The following is a 24093-nucleotide window of genomic DNA, read 5'->3' on the forward strand; positions in this document are numbered from 1 at the left end:
ATGATAAGGGAGGGTGAATGAGAGAAATGAATGAGTGAAGAAGACAAGAACATGGAAAGAGAAAGCAGGATATGGTCAGGAAAGTGGAGTGGGTACAGTGTGATTTGAGCCAAGGGCACTTTGGTTCTTTTTCGTTATTTATTAATGGAGGAGGGGACGAGGCGGAGGTGGAATAAGAGATGTCATTTTGGAGGGATGTGGATGTACTGAAGGTGGAATAGCTAAAAGAGAGATGGAGGAGAGGAGGTATGAAGAAAGCGGATGCGCAGCGCAGGCGGACCACCTGCGACCTATACCGTGTTAATATATCCAAACAAGTAACGCACAATATCTACGAAGGCACACAGATCTTGCAGGACAACAACGTTTACAATTTTCAACAAACTGTAACAGCAGGCAGACACAATTAATCTGATTGGTAGAAGTTGGCTTTTTGAGAAGCGACGCATGTACCATGCAATCGCTTTCGACCATAGTCTGAAAATTCTTATCCTTCTGATGTGGCCATTATCACCGCCATAACAATTTTGCTATAAAATATGAACAAATACGCTATTAGGGAGAGATGAAACCTCTTAATGAGAGAGCATAAAACACATAATAACCAGAATATGTTCTTCCAAATAAAATACATTTGCTGCACATTAGAGAATCCTTAAAAAGAGAAAAAAAAATTATTCGCAAATTGTCATCCATTTTCTGCCACTTCGTTGTCGGCGATTTGTAAAGTCAAACCGTGGGTTGAAATACAAACTGTGAGGGCAGGTTTGTCAGGATGTGACAGCACTGCCAAAAGAGTGCCTTGGTAGCAATGCAATCTTCTGCCATTATACCTGCTAATGGGATTTGCTGAGCTGTGTAAGCAGGCAGAGGAACGTGCTGCAGGCGACTGATTTGATGACCTTGACAGGTAACACATACTACAGATTCTGTGTTCACGTCAATTCGTCAATTAATGGACTGCAGCCTTTCTGTGAGAGGCTACAGAAGTAACAAGTAAGTCAGGCTAGCTGAGTCGGCGTCTGGTCGGCCATGCCTGTCCAGCTACCGGCTGGTTTGCTGAACATGTGGATGGGTGGGAAATCATCTGGTGTAATTGATGTGGTGAAGTCCCATTTGGACAGATTCTGTATTTGGAGTTTGATTCCATTCCACTTGCTGCCTCCAGCTAGCTTATAGCTCAGGAAGACATAACCAGACTCAACAAGTGTGTCAAATACTGTTACAATTACTACTACTACTACTACTACTACTACTACTACTACTACTACTACTACTACTACTACTACTACTACTACTACCACCCGTTTAACAACCATTTTCCTGTATTAGGGGGTTGGTTGACTGATGGCCCCTCTCCACTTATTCCTGTCGAAAGCATCCTCCTCCATTAACCCCAACAACTGCACGTCTCTACCGATCACATCCTTCCAGGTCCTTTTCGGTCTACCTCTTTGTCTTTGCCCCTCAACTACGAACTTTCTTGACTTTCTTGACAGACTCGTATTCTCTCTTTCTCACCACATGCCCAAACCTGCTTAGTCTTCTCTTTCTCATCCTCTTTCTCAGTACTATTATCTTTGCATACTACCGTTATCCTAATTCTCACAGCTAACTCCGCTTCACCACCTATATCTAACATATCTCCCAAATCACAAAAAATTCTTAACCTGTTCCAGCTTAACTTCAAATCCCATATCCACTGCATCTTCATTTCCTCCAATACACCTTTTTACATCTTAAACTACCAGCCGCTGTACCCAAACTTCCCTTCGCTCCACTGCATTCCCGATGATAACACCTTTTGCAAGACACGCACACGCTGAATATAATTTGACCCTAATCCCTTATCACAAGTCACACGAGGCCATTTAATTACCACTCTCCTTTCCTTTCTCCTTCTTCACCACTAACCATGAGTTTCATCTTTTCTAGATTCCACTCTCAACCCCGAACACCCTACTTCTATTTCTGCCTCCACTGAAGAAGTCGACGGAGGAATTGTGTTTTCTTTCAGGTTGTCCATCCGGCTGTCCGTCCATCCATGATAGGTTTTCATTCGTGCGATAACTTAAGTCAAACTTGGTACAAGTATTATAATGATGTAATGGTGTGGGTAGCGGCATATCGGTCGATGTCGCAACGTCGAAGAGTGCCTTTCGAGTTTTGGGCTACTTCTTTCTTAGCTTCCTTCTTTAAGCACTTGTATTCCTCTCTACCCATCTGTTCCTTATTCTTGCTCTTCTTCTTATATGCATTGTTCTTCTTTGGTATTGCTTCCTGAACATTAACATCCCGGACCACCATTTTTCTCTCACCTTTTGTACATTTCTTGGAGTCAGTCATTCCATGTGCCTCATGAGCTCTCATCTCCCTAAATTGCATTTTCCAGTTATCCTTCCTTACTCAACTTCTCCTGAAATCTCTCCCTAATCTCTCAATATCCAAACTTTCACTCAGGTTCTGTGTTTCACAAACTTAACCTTCTCTTAAGTCTTAAGACTTAGATCACCAACAACTAATCTGTGCGGTGTCGAACATTCCTCCCCAGGTATCACGTTCACATTAACTACACTTCTCCTGAGACTCCCAGGTACTAACAAATCATCAATCTGACCCTTCGATTCTCCGTTCATGCATGCTACCAGCTGTTCTGCCCTTTTCTTAAAGCATGTACACTATTAAGTACACACATATCTGTTGTTTCTGCTATTTGTAATAGACATTCACCTGCTGTATCCTTTTCTCCATACCCCCAAACAAGCCCTCCCTAAAATCCACCTGTCTTCTCTCATTTATGTCCATTTTACGTCGCCACCTCGTATTAACTTCTCAGAGACATCTACTTTTTGCACAACATCCTTTTAATTCTTCACAAGCTTTTCTTCTTTCCTGCACACCTAAATTTACCTGTGGTGCATAAAGCTGACACTTCCATCGTTTACTTTTGTCATACCATCAGCTTCAGTTCATCATTCTTCTGTCATGTCTCGACATTTCCAAAACTTTCTCGATAAACTTTCCTGCAACGAGCACACCAACACCCCCTTCAACTTCTTCCCCTCCTGGCCAAAAGAACATGTACCTTTCCTGTCCTGCGTGAAATATTGTTATTTCAAATGTAAAAATATTATAATTGTTCTTGCTATCATAATTTATTGGTTGAACACAAACTGTTTTGTTCACTATGGTAATTGAATGCATGAATACACAGAATTATTTTAATTAAGGGAGAAGTAAGACTTCAAATATAATTTGCTGTTCCATGATTAATGAACGTCGTGATGCCACTGCCAACATGATTCACCAGCCAAGCAATCATTTTGTCATGCTGTGAGGTGGAGGCCCATGGCCTGGTTTTGAATCCAAGTTTTGGAGTTAGCTGATGTTCAAGAACCTTTGTTACCTCCACCACCGAAGGTGGACGGAGGTTATGTTTTCACCCCTGTCTGTATGTTTGTTTGTTTGTATGTATGTGAGCATGATATCTCAAAAAGTTGTGGATGAGTTTGGATGAAATTTTGTGGACACGCTGAGTGTGTGAGAAGGACAAACTGATTAGATTTTGCTGAAGATCCGAATCAGGATCCTGATACTAGAATATTTTACGTGATTCTTCACCATTGAGAGAGAGGCCAAAAAACTATGTATAGCACGATAACTCAAAAAGTTGTGGACGGATTCGGATGAAATTTGGTGGACATGAGTGTGTGACAAGGAAGAATTCATTCAATTTTAGTGTAGATCTGGAAACGAGAATCTATTGATTTTAAAGTAATTCTTGACAATTTGGGGATGGGGCCAAAAACGACATCTGTATAACATGATATTTCAAATCCAAAAAAATGTTATGACAGAACTAGGTGGATGAGTTGGTTAGGTGACAAGAACAAGCCAATTAGATTTTTGGTCCGGTCCGGATTCAGATCTGACCAATAAGTCGGATACAAAATGTAAACTGTTCAGCCTGGCGGAGGTCTGCACTCCACAGAGTGCTGATTTAGTTTTAACTGATACTAGATGACCCGTAAACCCGTTGGGTTCCCGTTGTGAATGCGGTTGATGAAAAAAAAAATCATTTCAAGAAAAAAAAAAACAGATAGATCCAATGAACTATACCACGGAGGTTGTTTGCGTTGATCAAATTCTCCCGAAAAGTACTTGACTGAATCGGGAAATGATTTTTTAATAATTGTTTTCGTTGCCCAATTTGAATGAAACTTGATACTGCACACCGCATGAGAATGGTGAGTACGGTGGCCCTAAAATGTTTGCGCTATCGTGTACCATTTTGGCTGTATTTCGGGAACATACATACATACATACAGACAGACATACATACATACAAGATGAGAGTTTTAGTAATATATAGATTACACTTACCAAAATTCCCCTGAATAATTGATTAGTCAGGACGAACTGTAATTTGTGTACACTTTCCTTTGTTTTCTATTGTCTGAAATTATTACTTTACATGCAGCACATTTGTTTGTTTGTTTGTTTGTTCGTTCGTGTGCATTGCTTTGTTGAATTCCTGTTCCAACTTGAAATGATCAAAGAAAATTTTGACTCAAAATAGACTCACAATTAGTATCAGTTATGTCCATTTAACTGGCACCAGACAAGCTTGATGGACTGAATGTCGCAATTTGTCTTTCCTTGAATGGGGTGTGACTATGTGACAGTAAACATACAGGAGGATCTTCGTGGCATTACTTTAAGTTTTTATCACAAGTAACTTTCCTGTTGCTCTATCAAAGGGACATGAACAGAGTGTCACTGAAACTTGAACCAATAACCATCTGCTGATTAGTCAAATGCTGTAACCACTGTGGCAGCATGGCTCCCCAACCCACATAACCGAGCAGGCACACAACGTTGTTGCAACGTCGTTTGCCGGTTCTATCCTGACGCCAGAATTGGATCAGTGGGAAGTTGTTTTTGCAACACCCATGACGTCAGATTTCAACGTTGTGACAACGTTGAAATCTGGCGTTGTTGCAGTGTCGTGTTCTGGTTGTATCCTGACGTCAGAATTGTGTCAGTGGGAAGTTGTATTTGCAACAACCATGACGTCAGATTTCAACGTTGTGACAACATTGAAATCTGACGTCGTTGCAGCGTCGTGTTCTGGTTGTTATCCTGACGTCAGAATTGGGTCAGTGGGAAGTTGTATTTGCAACACCCTTGACGTCAGATTTCAACGTTGTCACAACATTGTAGCATGACGTTGTTTTTCAACTTTATCACAACGTTCATAAAATGGGGTTTTTGTTTTTACCCTTTTCTTTGCACGCCAAAGAAACGAACATTGCAGTGCATGACACCCTTCAGCTTCTAGCTTGATAGAGCCCTCGACCCGTAGGTCTGGGGCCAGCGGAGCACCGCTGTTCCACCGGTGCCATCATCAAAACATTGAAGTTGTATTGCAACATCATTATACATTGCACAGTAACACATAATGACCACAACTTGAAAACAACTGTAATTTATAATCATTTATTATCACGTATCACGCAGAGCATGATTGCGGCAAAAATATACAAGCAGTATTAACAATAATAATATCTTTATTTGTACCAAAAAAGCACACTCAAATACAAACGTACAACAAATAAAAGTAGATACCATTACAATTGAGAAACATATACTAAAAATGGGGAATACAAAGAAATACCACATGGGTAAAAGTCGTAAATACCTTTTTGACAAATTCACTTTGTGCAAAGCACAGTTAACAATTCAAATTCAGAAAGTTCTGCTCCAGAGAGGAACTGTGGAGCTTCTTCTCTCTCAAATATAATTGACTGCACAAAGGCACCTTTAAGTACAACAACATCATCATGCAGAGTTAGTAAAACTGCTGATAATTCTATGCTTGCATACATTATGGGCATTAGGAGCATAAAAGGTATTGACCGATAACTTGCATTTATATAAAATGTAACTAAAAGTTTTAGCTACTGATGACATACTACCCATTGTTACAAGATTCATAATTAAGCAACCTCAGGTACGAATTATAAGAAGATGAAGAAGCACATATAAATTTTGCAATATGACATAATAGTTGATATTCAATAGGTATAAATTCAGCAATGACTGGTAAAAGAGGACAATATGGGTCCTACTTGGGAAGTCAAACACCTTTCTGATAGAATTTCTCCATGATATATATATATATATATATATATATATATATATATATATATATATATATATATATATATATATATATATATTGTTGTGGTTGAGGAAATTCGCAAACCACCATTCAGGTCCCATAGGAGAGATATCTCTGTAAGTATATGTGTAGTTAGCCCAAACCCGTTGTTTAGAGGGAATAAATGTCATTCATTCGGGCTGCGACCCTTTAAGATAGCCGTTTTTCTGTTCTATCTTTATTTTGAACCAACCACGTCTCAACCGCCATCACACAACAACCACCAACCGCAACGCCGCTTCACAATAACAACGCCAACAGCCACGACCTTTACCGTCACAACTCGCTCTCGCAATCATCGCATCACCACCATTCCAAGCGTCACCGTGGCCAGGGACCGCCACTTTAGACCCTCCACCACCTTCGCCTCTCCTTCTGCCGCCATTCCCGCACCGCTTGTGGGCACCGATCCTGGACTCGTACAGGGCGCATGCTGAGCCTCGGGTGCAAAAAGCGGCCTTTCCGGGGAAGTCGGATCAGGAATGATTCACGCCCACTTCTGTTCCGTCCTATCAGCGAGCGCGGGGCGATTTGGCCCCGCCTCCAGGCGCGTCGGAGTAGAATCGATATATGCAGATTCGAGGATCAGGAATGATTCACGCCCACTTTTCCTCCGTCCAATGGGCGAGCGTGGCTCCGCCCCCGAGCCAATCCTGATCCAAAAATCTGCATATGGTTTCTCCTGTCGCACTATAAAGCGCCGAGCGCGGGGCGAATTGAGAGAGTTGAGAGTTTCTGTTTCGGGCTCGGGCGAGTTGGAGAGGTGTGGCAGCGGCAGCGGCAGCGGCAGAGAGAAGAGTTTCTGTTTCGGGCTCGGGCGCGTTGTGGCAGCAGCAGCAGTCAAGACGGGGTTCAGAGTCTGTCGGGGAGCTGCGGAGAGGGGAGGCCGGGAACACGGTCGAGGTCGCAGTGGAGTCGCTCGTCGCGGGACCCAAGCAAGCCAGATATCCTCTTTCCCCAGAGCATCAACAACCCCCCCTGTTTCCCCCCGCGCTGAGATAGTGCGAGAAGGGGGCCCCGTTCCCACCCCATTCCAGGCAGTGCCAGCGAGGCCCGCGGAGGAGCGCGGAGTCGGGCCGCCGCCGCCATTTTGCGGCTCATCACCAGACGGGTAGGCTCGACGCGGTCTCGGCCCCAGGCCCGTCTGCCCCCTTGTAGTTGAGGGTGGCCCCTTTTTCTTTTGCTTTGAGTATATGTGTTGTTGGCGCCGTCTGTAAAGTAAAACTGTGTAAGTGTTGCCGTGTGCTCGCGTAGTCGGTAGTAGATCTGCATTGTGTCTCTTTTGTTGCATTTGCTTTTTGTGCATAATTGTTGTGTTACTTTTACATTTGCTTTTGGTGCATAATTGTTGTAATTGTATATGTGTGCTTTCCGTTTGCCGCGGAATAAATGTGCCTTATGTTGAACTGTTTTTCCCGTTTCACTTCGTCTTTTCTTTAATTGAATCTCCATCTTACTTCACGTAAAGGGTTGGTAGTGGGCTAAATACGCCAGAGAATTAATCGGAACCGTCGAGGTTGACGATAACACCGCTCGGTTATCTCGATAGTACGGAACGGGTCGCTTAAAGTGGCCCGTGTCCGAAGTCGACCTGCGGCGAGGTGCGATCGCCCGGTCTACTCTCCGTGTGGGTACTTAGGTAGGTCGAATTTGGCGAACAACCCTATCCCACGCGGGGGGCCGATTGGCACGATCGTGGTGAGGCCGAAAGGCCCACCCGTGACTAGTTCCCGGCGTTAGTCCGAGAGGGTCACGACGGAATTGTCCGTCCGGTGGGCGACGTGCCGCGATTCGAGTTACGTGGCCGTTCGCACGCCGGCGGGCGCGAATCCGCAACATTGGTGTCAGGTCGTGGGACACAAACTCATCCCCCTCCTCGCGGCACTGGTATCGGAGAGCGGGAAAACGGGCTCTCCTGTCTCCAGCTAAATTCACGGGAATCGGTCCAGGGGTGAGAGGAGCGACCCCCGATTCCCCCCAAATTACGAGCGATTCAAATTAACCCTTTACGAGAAATAAGATGGCATCTCAAGGCGAGCGGGAGCCGGGGGTATTAGGTATGTGTCGTCATGTAGGATCCATGGCCCAGGTCGGTTCTTTTTATAATTATAACCCCACCACTAACTGTGGTCAGTGGGAGCGGCTTGAGCACGAACTTTGCCGGCAAACGGAGTCGCACAATGGCAGCACAGAGCGGGCTGATATTAATGGCACAGCACGAGGCGTGAGCTCCCAGTCACCGGTTCAAGCCACGTGGTCACGGCATGTGCCATGGCAGGCGTGGCAGGATGACTATGCGAGCATTGGCAGGCTTCAGGCACAATTGGGGGATGTCTTGGAAAAGGTGAAGCGTTATGAAGAATATATCGAGGAGGTGCAAAGTGGAGTGGACGAGTCACAACGGCACGCAGACGCGCTTCAGAAAAATTACGTGTACGGGGGGACACAGGGATTGGACGATTTACTGGAACGAATTCGGTGGCAACAACATGACTTGGCCAATAGAGTCGACAAATTATGTGGGAAAAAGAATTTGGTAGTGTTTTATACCCATCTGTTGGAATATGCGAAGAGCAAACTGAACAAAAGAATAGAGGAACAGCAGATTGGTATCTCCCAGGAAAGGAAACAATGGGAGGAAGAATGGAAAACCGAGCTTGAAAAGAAACAAAAGGAGCACGACTTGGAAGTAAAACAATTAATGGAAAAATTATTGGAGGAAGCAAGGCGGTTCAAAGAACTGGAGGGGAGAGTGAGGGAAATACAGTTGGAAGAGAAAAAATGTGAACACGATGGGGAGTTGGAACAATTGAAGGAAGAGGTAAGAACAGGCAATCAGGAAAGAGAAAGCCTAGAATGGAAGATAAAAAGAGGAGAGAGACAGCTGGAGGAAAGGACAGAGGAATTGCTGGAAAAGTCAGAACAGTTCAAAGAACTGCAGGGAGAATTGAGGGAGGAAGGAGAAAGGAAAACAAAGCTCGAAAAGGAAAAACGCAAACAAGATGGGGAATTGGAACTACTGAAGCGAGAGGTAAGGGCAAGCCAGTTTAAAAGAGAAATCCTGGAAGGGGAGATAAGAATGGGAAAGGAATGGCAGAAAAAACTAAATGAATACAGTAAAAAAAGGGACGAATTGAGGAGGGAAGTGGTGGAAAGAAGAGATGAAATGAGTGAAGAAGCACGCAAATTGAGAAAGGAGTTGGAAAAGAAAGCTTCAGAGTTACAGAAACACCAAAACAAAGAGAGGGAATTACAAAACGAGTTGAGGATGGTGAGAGAAGAAAGAACGACAGCAGAGAATGAAACGTTAAGGAACCACACTGAGCAGATTGAACAATTAGAAGCCAAAGCAAAGTCGGAGTGTGCGGAGATGAGAAAGGAATTGGAAAAGAAAGTTTCTGAGTTACAGAAACACCAAAACAAAGAGAGGGAACTACAAAACGAGTTGAGGATGGTGAGAGAAGAAAGAACGACAGCAGAGAATGAAACGTTAAGGAACCACACTGAGCAGATTGAACAATTAGAAGCCAAAGCAAAGTCGGAGTGTGCGGAGATGAGAAAGGAATTGGAAAAGAAAGTTTCTGAGTTACAGAAACACCAAAACAAAGAGAGGGAATTACAAAACGAGTTGAGGATGGTGAGAGAAGAAAGAACGACAACAGAGAATGAAACGTTAAGGAACCACACTGAGCAGATCGAACAGCTGGAAGCGAAGGCCAGATTAAAGAATGAGATGCAAGAAAGAGTAATGATGGAAGAACGAATCAGACAGGAGAAGGAAGTCAGCCAACTGAAAGAAATAACGAGATTGCAGAATGAGGAACGAGAAAGAGTACTGAAAGAACAACGAATGAGACAGGAGAAGGAAATCAGCCAACTGAAGGAAACCACGAGATTGCAGAATGAGATGCAAAAAAGAGTAATGAAGGAAGAACAAATAAGACAGGAGAAGGAAGTCAGCCAACTGAAAGAAATAACGAGATTACAGAATGAGGAACAAGGAAGACAGTGGAATAGGAAATACAAAGAACAAGGAATGAGACAGGAGAAAGAAATCCGTCAATTAAAGGAAACAATGAGATTGCAGAACGAGGAACAAGAGAGACAGTGGAATAAAAAACTGAAAGAGTATGAATTTGAAACTGAACGACAAAAGGGAAAAAATAGGTTGGAATACGAGGAGAAGTTGAAGGAGCAAGGAATGAAGCAGGAAGGAGAAATCAGGAGATTGAAGGACACAACGAGATTGGAGAGGGAAGAACGAGAGGAGCAATGGGAAAGAAATCAAAAGGAACATGAAGCCGAGGTTGACCAATTGAAATTAAAGGTGAGGGTGGAGTGCGAGGAGATAGACAAAGAACAGCGAATGAAACACAAAATGGAGATGAACCAAATGAAGAAAACCATGAAACGAGATAAGGGAAAGACGCCAGAAAGAAGCAGAGACTAATAGACACGAGGGGACAACAGAAACTAATAAATGTACAAATAAAACAGAAACCGGCGGGCGCGAATCCGCAACAATATATATATATATATACATATATATATATATATATATATATATATATATATATATATATATATATATATATATATATATATATATATATATATATATATATTTTTTTTTTTTTTTTATAAATATTTTACTTGTTATGTCCCACAGCGGGCATCAATAGAATGAGGTGCAAAAAGACTTGAACAGATGATACTTGACGTGATATGAACAGTGCATAAAATTATATAAAACGAATTACAATCGGGCAAATCAATGAGACCAAATATATATCAATGTGTGTGTATTCATACAAAGAAAAAATATAAATCTAACATCATTAAGTATGAAACCACGATTTTGAATGCATCTCACATAAATCATTCCAAAGCACAAAAAATTAATTTGTTTGGTGTTTTCAATCGTAATTTCACAAGAAAATAAAATAACTTCATTCTGCATAAAAGTACATGTAAATATTTTCACAATGTAAACTTAGGCTGGGTTTCCAACATACAACATTACAATTAACTATGCTGCAAATTCTTAATAATCAAGGATGTGGATGACTGGCACAGTGTGTTGCTGTTACTCGTTATTATTACACTAGTACGTGCCCGTACGTGCGTGCAAAAAAAAAAAAATAAAATAACAACTTTCAAACAACCACACAGACCGTTCCTTCGCTCTCGTAAAGGACGACTGGATTGGAGCATTGTGTTTATCTATAAATGCGCATAAGAAATCGAGAAATTATGAGAATACAGTAAGTCATCACTATCCGGAAGTCCGTACGTTGTAACCCGTAATGGGGAACGCGGCTGAGGATCTCTTCCCCATCGGCCACGCCTATGCAGTTGGTTTGGTAAATAAATGGCCATAACTTGGGAAGCACTTGTCCGATTAATATCAAACGTTGAAAAGGCACACACTCAGGTCCCCAGCAATATAGCTGGCAAGTTTCAATTAGATCGGACTAGTGGTCACAGACACACAGACACAGAGATTTCTGGAATTATAGATAGATGAGGGCTTGTTCCTGCCCGCACCTCCACGCCGATCAGGGGCATATTTCAAATGTTGTGATATGGCAGTGTCCACAGCCGCCTCCGTTGCTGTTGGCTGACTGGCCATGGTACTGTCTGAAAAATAATAAGAATTTCCACTTTGTATATATTGGGCTTTATGATCATCAAACAAGACTTGCAATGTGAATTATGCTCAAGTCATGCACATTATAAACTGTCATTGAGCAGAATTCATTACCTCTGACAACTTTATAAAAATTCAGGTTCCGGAAAGGTCTCTTCCCATTCTTTCCACACAAATTGTATGTGGACATCACAGCATTGGACATCACCCTTATTTTAAAAAATAAAAACAATTTAGTACACCAGTGTTTGAAGCAGCTTGTAACAAGTTTTAAGTTCCACTGCCCTTAAAAAGCCTCAATATTATTCTTTATAATATAAAGTTATTTTCATGTCTTTTGATAACCATTTTACCAAAGGAAAACAATTGTGCTCCGACAAACTTGAACAACTCCCCAAGTGACAAACTACCGCAATGAAGGCTTCATTGTTACAAGCGGCAGTTTGTCGGCGGCCAAAGGGTTAATATTTTTTATGACAAAACTTCACACTTTTCGGCGAACAATAACTGACAATTGTTTTCCTTTTGCCTTTGGTTAGGCCTATCTCGTTAAAAGAGGACATAAAAAATAATATATTATAAAAAATAATATTAATTGAGGTTTTTTAAGGGCAGTGGAACTTTAAATTTGTTACATTGCGGAACAATGCGGTAATTCGTCGGACCCGAATGGCCGAAGCATTATCCACACCAGCAAAATATTAAGAAAGGTTCTGAACCAATTAAACTTGTCCAAAGTAATTTTTGCAGAGTTCCCCTTTATTTGCCACAGACCGGTGTTTTTTTTTGACCAGGCCCGCGGAAAAATGAATTAATTATTTACCGTCGATTTCTCCACACGATCAGGGCCATATCAGGGGAGGGCCATATCAGGGCCATATCAGCAACAGCTAAACGTGACAAACGAATGATGAAATCGGGTGCCAGAGGATACGATCATCAGATGCACGTTCGAGTCCAACGCTCAAACAACTCGAGTGCCCTGAAGGGCCCGGGAGAGTTTCCATTGAATGTAACGATGTAGATTCCAGCACACCAGTAACAGTAACACATCATGGATTCTGTGATCTTAAAAACGTCCAGAAACAAAAGCAAAGACACATAAAATCGATTTATAATATTATACTTACCAAAAATGATCACGGCGGAAGATAATTTTAACTAAAAAAGCTAAAGTCTTCTGCAGATTAAAGCGGATTGTCTGCCACACTCAGAAACAGCTGAAAGTTTACAAGTTTAACCAAACTTTGCAAATGGTGGCTCGTGATGCGGAAATAGGAATTGGCCAATCAGATCTCTCCTCCAGTGAAAGGCAGACACAACCACCCACGTCACAAGGTGGCAAAGCGCTCACCATGGAAACACATGAGGCAGAAAAACTAGCAGTTTTAGATAATCGCGCTGCGAGCTGCAGCTGTACCGCGTCGTGATATGGTTGTACAACCAAGCGGCCTATTCCCGACGTCGTGAATCTTTCATACTGACGTCGTGTGTCTGCTGGGAAGTACATAAATGCACAACAATGTCGATAACATAAATATCTAAACACTCGAACATAATTAATATCATATTTATACCTTACACCAGAGAAAAATTGGCTGTGTAAAATGATGAGAGAGAGATATATATATATATATATATATATATATATATATATATATATATATATATATATATATATATATATATATATATATATATATATATATAACTAGAATCAGGAAGTCAGTGCATTTCCGATATTGGCATAGACAGCCTAACTGAAAATTGGGTTTAGCTAAGGACTTGGTTTAAATGCATATCTTCTGCTTTTTATAGTGGGAAGGTCCATGACTACTTAAAATTTTCATAACTTGAAAGGATTCCATGAAAAGTAGGCATAGCTGCTTAAATACTGTGTAGCTATGTCGCGAACCTCCATGCTTCCCACTTAAAGCAAAGTTGAAAGATGGCAAAAAGTTCCACAAGGAATGACCCAATATCAAATTTTGAGTTAAATTTTTTTTCTGTTTTGACCTCTGTGACCACATGTTTCCACCTCCTGGGGCATGAACCAGGGGTCAATTCCAAAAAATCGTTATATATTTCATGCATCCCTCATTGATTGCAGATACAAAATTTCATCAAAAGTGTTTTACAATATCCTCGTAATTGCATTTTTTTGTATTTGACCTTTTGACCAACCTGAGGGCCCTGGGGGCAGTGCCAAAATGATGCTATCTTGCCACGTGGTGATCATAACTACCAAGTTTGGTGAATTTCTGCACAACTGTTAAGGAGATAGCGTGACGGACGGATGAATAGATGAATGGACAGACAAACATACAGAGACAGATGGAACGGATTACAATATCTCCCCAATTTTTTTTTTAGCTCACCTAAACTTTACTCAGGTGAGCCTATGCGATCGAGCAGTGTCCGTGAGCGAGTGAGTGAGTGAGTCAGTCTGTAAACACTTCAGTCATTATCGCTTGAACCAAACAAATTATTTTGATGAATCTTGGCCACAAGCTTTATATCTGATGCCTAACGAAGGTGTATTGCCCACATCAAAATCTGTGCTCATTCAAATAAAACCCGCTTTCGATCCTTCCAACCTCTAACTTTCCACGTGTCATGTCAAAATCCGTCCCCTGAGGGATGAATTCATCGATATAGCCGAAATAAGTCATGGCCTAGCATCTAGATGTTTATCCTCGTCACCATGTAATGGACCTGGGGTGTGTACAGTGACCAAGTTTCTTGAAGAGAGCTCGCCAAGTAGCTTAAACACTCAAGCAAGCACTCCTTTCAGAATCGCTGATGAGGAGCGGCTGGCTTGGCAAGCACTAGCTCGCTCCTTGGTAATTGAACACATCCCTGAACATCTCAATAGCACACGCAGTACATATAAAACACCAACAAAAAAAGGACAGTTTTTCTTTCAAATTAAAGTTTTCAAATATTAATCATGACGATTTTCGTTGTAATGAAAATGTACCTTGTTCAGTTTTCAACATGTTGTTTTCGTTTTTATAATGTGCATAACCTCAAAGGTGATATTGAATGTACGAAAGTGTACGTGTACATTTCCTATAACTTTAAAGTGTACGTGTACAAAACTTCATAAAAGTGTACATGTACGTAAGAAATTTATCTCGGGAATATCTCCGGAGGCTTCACAACTCATAATTACGTAAGCAGGCATTTCATGACCAAGCCAATTTTGTCACCTCTTGTGTTTATTTACTACACTAGTATGGGCCTGTACGGGCCCGTAGGTGCGTAAACGACGACTGGATTGGGGAATTTTTTCACCCCCCCTCACCCACCCCCCACCCATCTCTCGCCCCTCCTCTCTCCCCTTCTCTCGTTCCAGTACCCTCTCTCGTGGGTGAGGCGTGCCAGTATGTGCAGCTTCGTTCCTTCGCTCTCGTAAACGACGACTGGATTGGGGCATTGTTTCAATTAGATCGGACCAACCGTATCATAAATGGCCATAACTTGGGAAACACCTGGGAAACATACTCAGGTCCCCAGCGTCAATTGTGACATCATATCAAACGAAGAAGAATCGTGATACCCCCTCTCTCTCGCCCCCCCTCTCTCCCCCCCTCCTCTCTCGCCCCTCCTCTCTCCCCCTCCTCTCTCCCCCCTCCTCTCTCCCCCCTCCTCTCTCGCCCCTCTCTCTCGCCCCCACTCTCACCCCTCTCTCGCCCCTCCTCTCTCCCCCTCTCTTGAATTGTGACGCCCCTCTCTCTCACCCGCCCTCTCACCCCACCTCTCACCCCACCTCTCACCCCACCTCTCACCCCACCTCTCACCCCACCTCTCACCCCACCTCTCACCCCACCTCTCACCCCACCTCTCACCCCACCTCTCACCCCACCTCTCACCCCCCTCTCTCCTCCCCTCTCTCCCTCCCCTCTCTCCCTCCCCTCTCTCCCTCCCCTCTCTCCCTCCCCTCTCTCCCTCCCCTCTCTCCCTCCCATCTCTCCCTCCCCTCTCTCCCTCCCCTCTCTCGCCCCCCTCTCTCACCCCTCTCTCTGTAAATGTATTCACAAAAAACAAATAAATAAATAAATAAACATTAATTGCGATGTCATTCGTGACGTCATAGCACCGTGTGTTGTCATTGGTTGACAGATAAATGGCCGTAACTTGGGAACCGCTTATCCGATTAATATCATCCTCGAAAAGGCACATCCGCGGGTCCCCAGCAATATTCCGGGCAAGTTTCAATCAGATAGGACCGGCGGTTGTTGAGAAACGGCGGTCGCAGACAAACAAACAGACGGTCAGTCAGACACACACACACACACACACACACACACACACACACACACACACACACACACACACACACACACACACACACACACACACACACACACACAGATTGCTGGAATTATAGATTGATATTGTTGTGGATTTCCACCACTCCGGCGTGCGGGCGACCGCCTTTAGCCAAATCGCGACTGCATGCCCACCGGACGGGCAATCCAGTCGCAGCTTTCGGATCAACGCCGAAATCCAGCTACGGGTGTGTTTTTAACCACACCACAACCTTGTCAATGCTCTGCCCGCACGCTACAGGGTCGATCGCCGAATTGTCGATTTACCTAATTATTCGCGCGGACAGACTACCGAGAGGTTGTACCTCAACGCGACCTGCTCGGAAACGAGCCGCTTTAAGCAGCTCTTTCCGTCCGCGATTGCCGAGCAGTTTATTATCGCCAAGCCCCGTTGGACCCGATTATCTTATCGGTGTTAAAAACCAGCTATTTATTCCGAACGCAATTATGGCAGTTCAATGGAGGAAGGGACGCAACGAGCAGGTGAATATTCAAACAATGGGGGTATTTATTTTATACGCATACAGTCAATGAAGCAATGGGGGGGGGGGGACACGAGCAAAAAGACCTACAGCCGTTGTTTACTCAGTATGTACATGCACTTATAACAATCCTACTTAAAGGACAATGCGCCACAGACTTCCATGCAAAAACCCCAGAAAAGAAAAGGGAGAACTGGGCCCGTAAGCCTTTAATGTCCTTCGGAGCTTGGGAGACCGAAGGAGCTCCACGAGGCCGTGCAGGTTACCTGCCACCTTAGTGGTGACTCGCTGGGCCCTGGTTCGGCAACCCTCGGTGTCTCCGCCCGCACTCCACTGGACTCCACCAGTGCCTCCAACGGCGATCCGGCTGGCAACTCCTCTCCAGCTTCTACTCGACCAACTCCTCTGTCCAATTCCACTTACTCCGGACTCCAACACTCAACTCTGGCGCTCTCCACACCGACTCGCCAAGGAGACCAAGGAGGGAGACTCTCTCATCAGCTCGCCAACTGCCCACTCTTTCTCCACACCAACTCAGTCTCGGCGTCTCTCCAATCGCTCTCTTGCCGCCTCCAAACGCAGTTTTATCGCCCCTCCCCCTTTCTTCCCGGCACGCGGGGCAAAATCTTTGGGATCTCCGATGGGGACGTGCTTACGCCTTTTTGAGGGCCCTGCCCCAACCGTCATATCTGTTTTCTTTTACGAGTCTCCCCAACATGTCTCCTGAATGATTGTGTCCTCACCCGTCTTTATCGCGAGCCACACAGCTGTTGCTTTTGTTTGTAGAGGAGGGCTGGTGTGTTGCAGAGATTGACGAGGTTGTTGAGATGTCGTTGTTGCAGTGTGGTTGGCGCTGTGGTGGGGATGGCGTGGTTGTTGAGATGTTGTGGTGGTGGAGGTGGCATGGGTGTAGTGGTGTCGTTGAAGAGATGCTGTTTGTTTGAAAGAGATGTTGGTGGTTGTGGAGAAGGTGGTGAGGAGATGTTGCTTAAAATAAAGATAGAAGAGAATAATACTTCCTCAAGATTCACAGCCTGGCACACGAATAATCCCCTTTAGACATTGGTGGGGAAATCTAATCTGGGCACACACTTATCGGCATCACTGATCTTTGGGGAAACTGAATGGTGATCTGTGAATTTCCACAACCGTAACAATATAATATGTAAACTAAGTGTCTATAACTTTGTTTATAAGCCTTGATAAGTCAATTTGAAAAGTCAATTTTTTTTTTTTTTTTAACGAAAGACCACTATTTTCTTTCCTCTGCATTGTGAGAACGCACCTTCATTGGACGGTGTATATTAGACCGCTGCTGCGATCGCTACAAAAAAAACCTGCATTACCTCATTTGAGTTGTAATCAAAATGTACCTTTGTTTCCTCAAAACGATATCTTCATTTAATGATCGAAGACACGTTGTTTAGTCTTCAAATGTACACCAGATGCTTATGAACCGTCAGAGCTATGCGGAGCAAAAAATAAGTGTTATAATATAACTCGCTCTACAAGTGTTGCAATACAACTAGGTAACAAGTGTTATAATTCTATGTGGTACTAAGTGTCAGGACGGTGTGAGGATGGTGGTGGACTTCCTGTGGAAGCATGGTGCGGACACTAACTACATTCTGCTATCCATCCATCCGGACCATACTCTGTGCAGAGCGTTGGAGCTGCCTAAGCAGTCTCCTTGGCTATTGGACACAATCCTGGATGGGTCGCCACTCCGACACAGGATACCATCAAGCTGGCACTCATTTTGCCGACCTTAGAAGGATGACAGGCAGAGTCAATCCTACCTGGTATTAATTCAACAGCCGAGGGGGGTTTGAACTCAGGATCATAGGATCCTAAGCCCACCACGTTAACCATTAAGCCAACACCAGACATACATTCTGCTATACATGTTATCATTGCTCTCCATTATGTAATATTAACACGATTTAATGTGAAGTGTTTTCACACATAATTGACAACATAATTAATTGTGCAATCAAAATAAAACTCTCCAGCATGCAAATACATTTTTATTAAAAAGTACAGAAACAAGTAATAAACTAGAATGGCACTCTAAAACATTGTGTCATCGACCGATATGCCTTCGCCCACATTATTACATCATGATACATACTTAAGCCTGGTGTTGGCTTAATGGTTAGGGTGGTGGGCTTGGGATCTTAGGATCCTGAGTTCAAGCCGCATCAGCCACTGAATTACTACCAGGTGGGGTTGACTCTACCTGTCATCCTTCCGAGGTCAGCAAAATGAGTGCCGGCTTACTGGTATCCTGTGTCGGAGTGGTGACCCATCCAGGATTGTACCCAATCGCCAAGGAGACTGCTTAGGCAGCACGAACGCTCTGCACAGAGTATGATCCCAATGGATGGATGGCTACATACTTGTACCAAGTTTAATTTAAATCCCTTCAACTGTTCTAAAGTATCACATTTTTACCTGACATGATCTCTGACCTTTTACTTCTTGACCCCAAAATCTCATCAGTTCATCTTTGCATCATAATATATACTTATACCAAGGTTGGTCAAAATCTCATCACTGGTTCACAAGTTACTGTGGTAACAGAATTTTTACCTAATGGGATCTCTGACCGTTTATCTCTTGACCCCATAATCTAGTTGGTTCATCTTTGCATCATTATACAATACAGTCAACCCCCGCTTCATCGCGGTTCACCTATCGTGCCCCCGGTTCATCGCGGGTTTTCCCTTGGAACGTAACTAATTTTTTCTGCGGATTCCCCCAGTACATCGCGGTAATAATATATATAATATAAATTATTTAAGCAATAAATTATAACGTGTGGTGCTGGACCAGTCACACAATGCACGAGACAAAGCTTCGCTTGTGAACTTCGAATATTTTCTACGTTTTTTTTCTCCAAGCCCCACGATGCCGCCCAAACGCCCTGCACCTTCTAAGGCTTCTGGCAAGGAACCGAAGCGCCAGAGGAAGGTTTTGCGACGCTCCAGGAGAAGGTTAAGGTAAAGGTGCTCGATATATGCTTCGGGAAGGATAAAGGTTTGCCGCCGTTGGACAAGCACTGCTCATACCCAGCACCTCAAAACCGACCAGACCAGACTGGTCGATATCAGGCACCTCAAACCCAATCACTGCCAAACCGACCAGACCAGACTAGTCGATCTCAGGCACCTCAAACCCAATCACTCCCAAACCGACCAGACCAGACGAGTTGATTTTTTTGGGGAGGCGTCCATTCATCGCGGATTTTCACTTAGCGTGGGGAGGTTTGGAACGTAACCCCCGCGAGAAACGGGGGATTACCGTATACATACTGAACCAAGTTTGATTTAGATCCCTTCAGCCATGCTTAAGTTATTGTGGAAGCAGAAACCTATCACGGACGGATGGACGGATGGACGGATGGACGGATGGACGGACGGACAGACGGACAACCCGAAAGCATAACGCCTTCTTCAGCATAAAAACAATTGTTTTTTTTAAGGTAATAGGATGTAGGGATGGGATGCCAAATAGTATGTATACTAGAGAGTTCATAGAACACAATACCCACACAGTGTTCAGGTATATACTTCAATTTGAATAAAATAATGATTTTAACATGTTGACTGGTGTCCATAGCCTCTGCTACATTTGTGGGTGGGCCCCTGAACAACCTCAAGTGCGCGGCCCTTTCTATCGGAGGGCTAATAATATGGTGACAGATCTTCAGGCGAAGAATGGATTCATACTTCGCCCCCGGAGGGGGTTAGCGAAGTATTAGAATGACCAGCTCTGTTTGTCTGTCTCTACGTGTTTCTTTCTTTCTGCACCATCTTGGGATATCTCAGCTATGCCTGGACCAATTGTAACCAAACTTGGTAGGATAGCAGTACGTGTCAACCAAAGTGTGATATGTGGCCAACAATGACCTAAGTCAAATGTCAACATCACGGCAATCAAAGGGTGAAAAATCACATTTCCAACAATAACTCTGGAATGCATCACCAAAGAAAGAAGTTACAAATAAACAGGAAACAAACATGTACATGTGGAAAAATTAGAGCGGAATCTATGTGGGAAGGTGCTCAGCCAGTGGGTCACCCAGACAGCTCAGATGGCAGAGCATTGGTACAATTCACCAGAGGACCTTGGTCTGATTCCTAGTCTGGGTGTGCAATTTTTCCACATATACAAAGGAAAGAAGTGTTTTGTTTGCAATATATTCTATGAAGAAAAGCACATCAAAAGTGTCATGGACATTATTCTCTATGATGTCACTTTTAACCAGAAAATGATGTCAAAAGTGATGTTTTCACATAAAATGAAATGAGTGTAAACAAAAACAAAAAAAACACATTTTCCTTCATGACTAACTAATCAAATTTTATTGAGGAATTGACTGTGAGGTCCCACTGGAAAGGCAGATTAAAGCCTTCAAATATTTCCAATAATTTCTCTGTTAGTTTCATGCTGGTAGTCTTTCACAACAAAAAAGTGAAAGGAAATGTTCACATATTTCAGACGCCTCTCCATCTTGCACACAAATGGAACGGATGATGATGGAAAGTTGCTCTTGATGGCCAATGTCCGGGTTGCAATCGAGCAACACTGAGTAGTACTTGTGTGTTGAAACACGTGCAAGTATTTCACTCCTGATTTTGTTGGCTAATAGCCCGAGGAACTCGTTCTGAATATCGGTACTCCAATAGTTATCTCGTACTTACCCGGCTGATGATCTTCGAATATGCTTCTGCATGACTGGGTGAAATCGTGCCATCAACTCTTAACTGCTCAAGAATATTACAACTGTTGTGCTTGGAGAGGCCTTTTGATGACCCCAGGAATGCCAGATTTCTCTCAGCTAAAAAAATGAACAATCGCAATCAAACGCTCAAGGACGTTTCTCCAATGTTTTTTTTTTTTTTTCCTCCAACTCCATCAAACTCTCAAGTTTATCATCGAGAGTTTTTTTCCCGCTTTCAACCTTGCATCCAATTTCTGCAACTTCTGCATGCAAGCTGTGTGGTGTGGGAAGGTTTCATGTCAGGACAATGTTTTTGACAAATCTTGCCGTACTGAAAGACCATCATGGGGTGAGATGCATGGTGACATTTCCAAAAAGCTTACAACAGAAGCAGTTCACAGTGTCAGCTGCTATAGAATATATTAGCCATGTGCGCTCAATTCATTCACCGTTTTTGAGCGTTCTGTAATAATTTTCAGCCGAGAATCTCCTATTCGCATCGCTTTTTGGAAAATCATCTTTGGACAACTTGACAATGGTGGAAATTGTCGCCTGGTTCAACACTTGAAGCCACTCTGAAGGGTTAACAAATTGTTGGACGAAATCTGCAGACCGCTCACCTCCAGCTGATTATTTATCTGCCTATCCAGACATCTACTCTTCGATTGAAAGTGCTGCATCTTCATCCATGTCCCCAGACTCTGAAATTGTATCCATAAAGCGGCAACTGTTCCTTTCTTGTGCCTGGCTTTGACGTTGGGGCTTTGACGTTGAATCAACTGTGCTGTGTTGCGTGCTCTCGATGGTTTCATCAGGAATCTCTCAAGACAACCTCTCAATTTTGTTCCTTCAAACATCGACGCCTATTGCTTTTCCCATTTTTCCGCTCCAGACTCGTAATGCCTCGGACGTCAGTTTCTGTCCCTCCGCCGCTGCTCATTGTTGCAAGAATAGTTTATGTGGGCTCGTGCTAAAAGTACTTCCGCAAGATGGAGGAAATGCCGTAAAATTGAGTAAATGATTTACAGTAAATTTGATTTGATTTACTTTGAAGTCGTTGGAAAACTTAATATTAATCGATGAAACTTCAAAAAAATATATATATTATATCAATGTCCATTTAAACATAAAGGTACAGGGTCCTATTTTGAAAATCTGTCTATCTTTCTGAATTGGATGAAGATGTTTAAAGTATGGCAGCAGGAACCATTTCGATTTTAGAATAAAGAGTGACAGAGATGGAAGAAGCACACAAAATTATGTATTGTAATACTTCTCAAAGAAAGACAAAAATATATAATAGTACACGGAATGAGCACACAAGCACCACCACCACCACCAACAACAACCTTCACGACAAAAAAATAAAATACAATGAAAGGTCCGTTTTCCCCTGTTTAGCTGTATTTTTCATCCTCATTGAGATTTACAGACAGAGATGCAATATAATGTTTGTGAAGGTGAACATGAAATATTTTTATTAAACCCATCAGTGAAGTGATTGGCAGCTGGTAGGCATGCATGGCTTGTATTATTGGAAACATCCATGTTGCACAACCGGCCTTTCAACATGCTTTGAAAAAATTACAAGCGAATGTGGGTGGCCCCCTGCGGCTGCGGGCTCTGCAGGGGCCTAATGGAGGCCCTGTTGGTGACTACTCGTAGTGCTTGGTGTACCAGAGTCTGCCACTCCGAGTATTCTCGTCGAAAAGATTACACGATTGTATTGTAAACAGAAGATGCTGCCGTGCCAGATAACGCAGCAAACGATCTGCCAGCAGATCGGTGAACATAAATCGATGTAATAATCATGATCATCATAATTATCAATCTCTATGAGAAGCTTTGCCACTTCATCTGCATTCATATTTGCCATTTTCAAGGGTAATGACTAGTCCCAAAAAAAAAAAAATATATATATATATATATATAGAAAAACCACGTGGTACTCATCACATGATCTACCATAAGCAACGACGTAATAGCAACGTTGATCCAATGCTAAAAATGGTCATACCAGATAGCTCGAACCTGGCATTCAGAATTGAAAATCTTGTCCCACTGCCTGCTATGAGTTTTCTCATAACGTGGAGTTTCACCAGCAATGGATAAGAAATGAATTGAGATTTGCTCATGGAAGGGTAAAATTTGAAAATACAGTATGTCCACATGTATACTTGGCTTACAAGTGGGAGTGATGCGTACTATAAGAGTTGGCAGTCAATGTGTTAAGAGATCATTGAAAAAATATCCAGAAGTAGTCTTATACATCACATTGTATAAGATGACGGCGAGTCGCAGTTTCGGAGATGGACGCATTATTGATCACCATAGATGGACATAATCAAACCGCAGCTACTTCTTCATCCCCAATGCTGTTCTTTCTCGCATGCCACACCCTCCAATGCTATATATCGATGTATATTATTGGAAGGATTATGATAGCGATTTGTGTTATGCAGTGTTCAAGTGTATAAATCAATTTAAATAAAGGTTTAAAGGCTTATAGATTAAAAAAGGAAAATTACAGGTTCTACAGTCATTTTCTCCAGCATCCATTACACCACCCTATCGAACACGTGACATTAGTTATTCGTGCCTGTTGTTTGTGTCCTTTATGATGTCCTTAAAAACAGTAAGTGTCTTGTTTGGACTAATTTTCAATTTTGTTTGACTGC

At 43.0% G+C, this 24093-nt stretch overlaps 1 protein-coding gene across 5 annotated transcripts in view; it reads left to right on the forward strand.

Moving 5' to 3' along the window:
- Positions 1–24093, forward strand: part of LOC147020545 (leucine-rich repeat and fibronectin type-III domain-containing protein 4-like) — a 365929-nt gene that overhangs the window by 174277 nt on the left and 167559 nt on the right. The window lies entirely within an intron of this gene.

The sequence above is a fragment of the Eptatretus burgeri genome, chromosome 9, assembly GCF_056783735.1.
Source record: "Eptatretus burgeri isolate ZD-2024b chromosome 9, Ebu_testis_v1, whole genome shotgun sequence".
Lineage (NCBI taxonomy): Eukaryota > Metazoa > Chordata > Myxini > Myxiniformes > Myxinidae > Eptatretus > Eptatretus burgeri.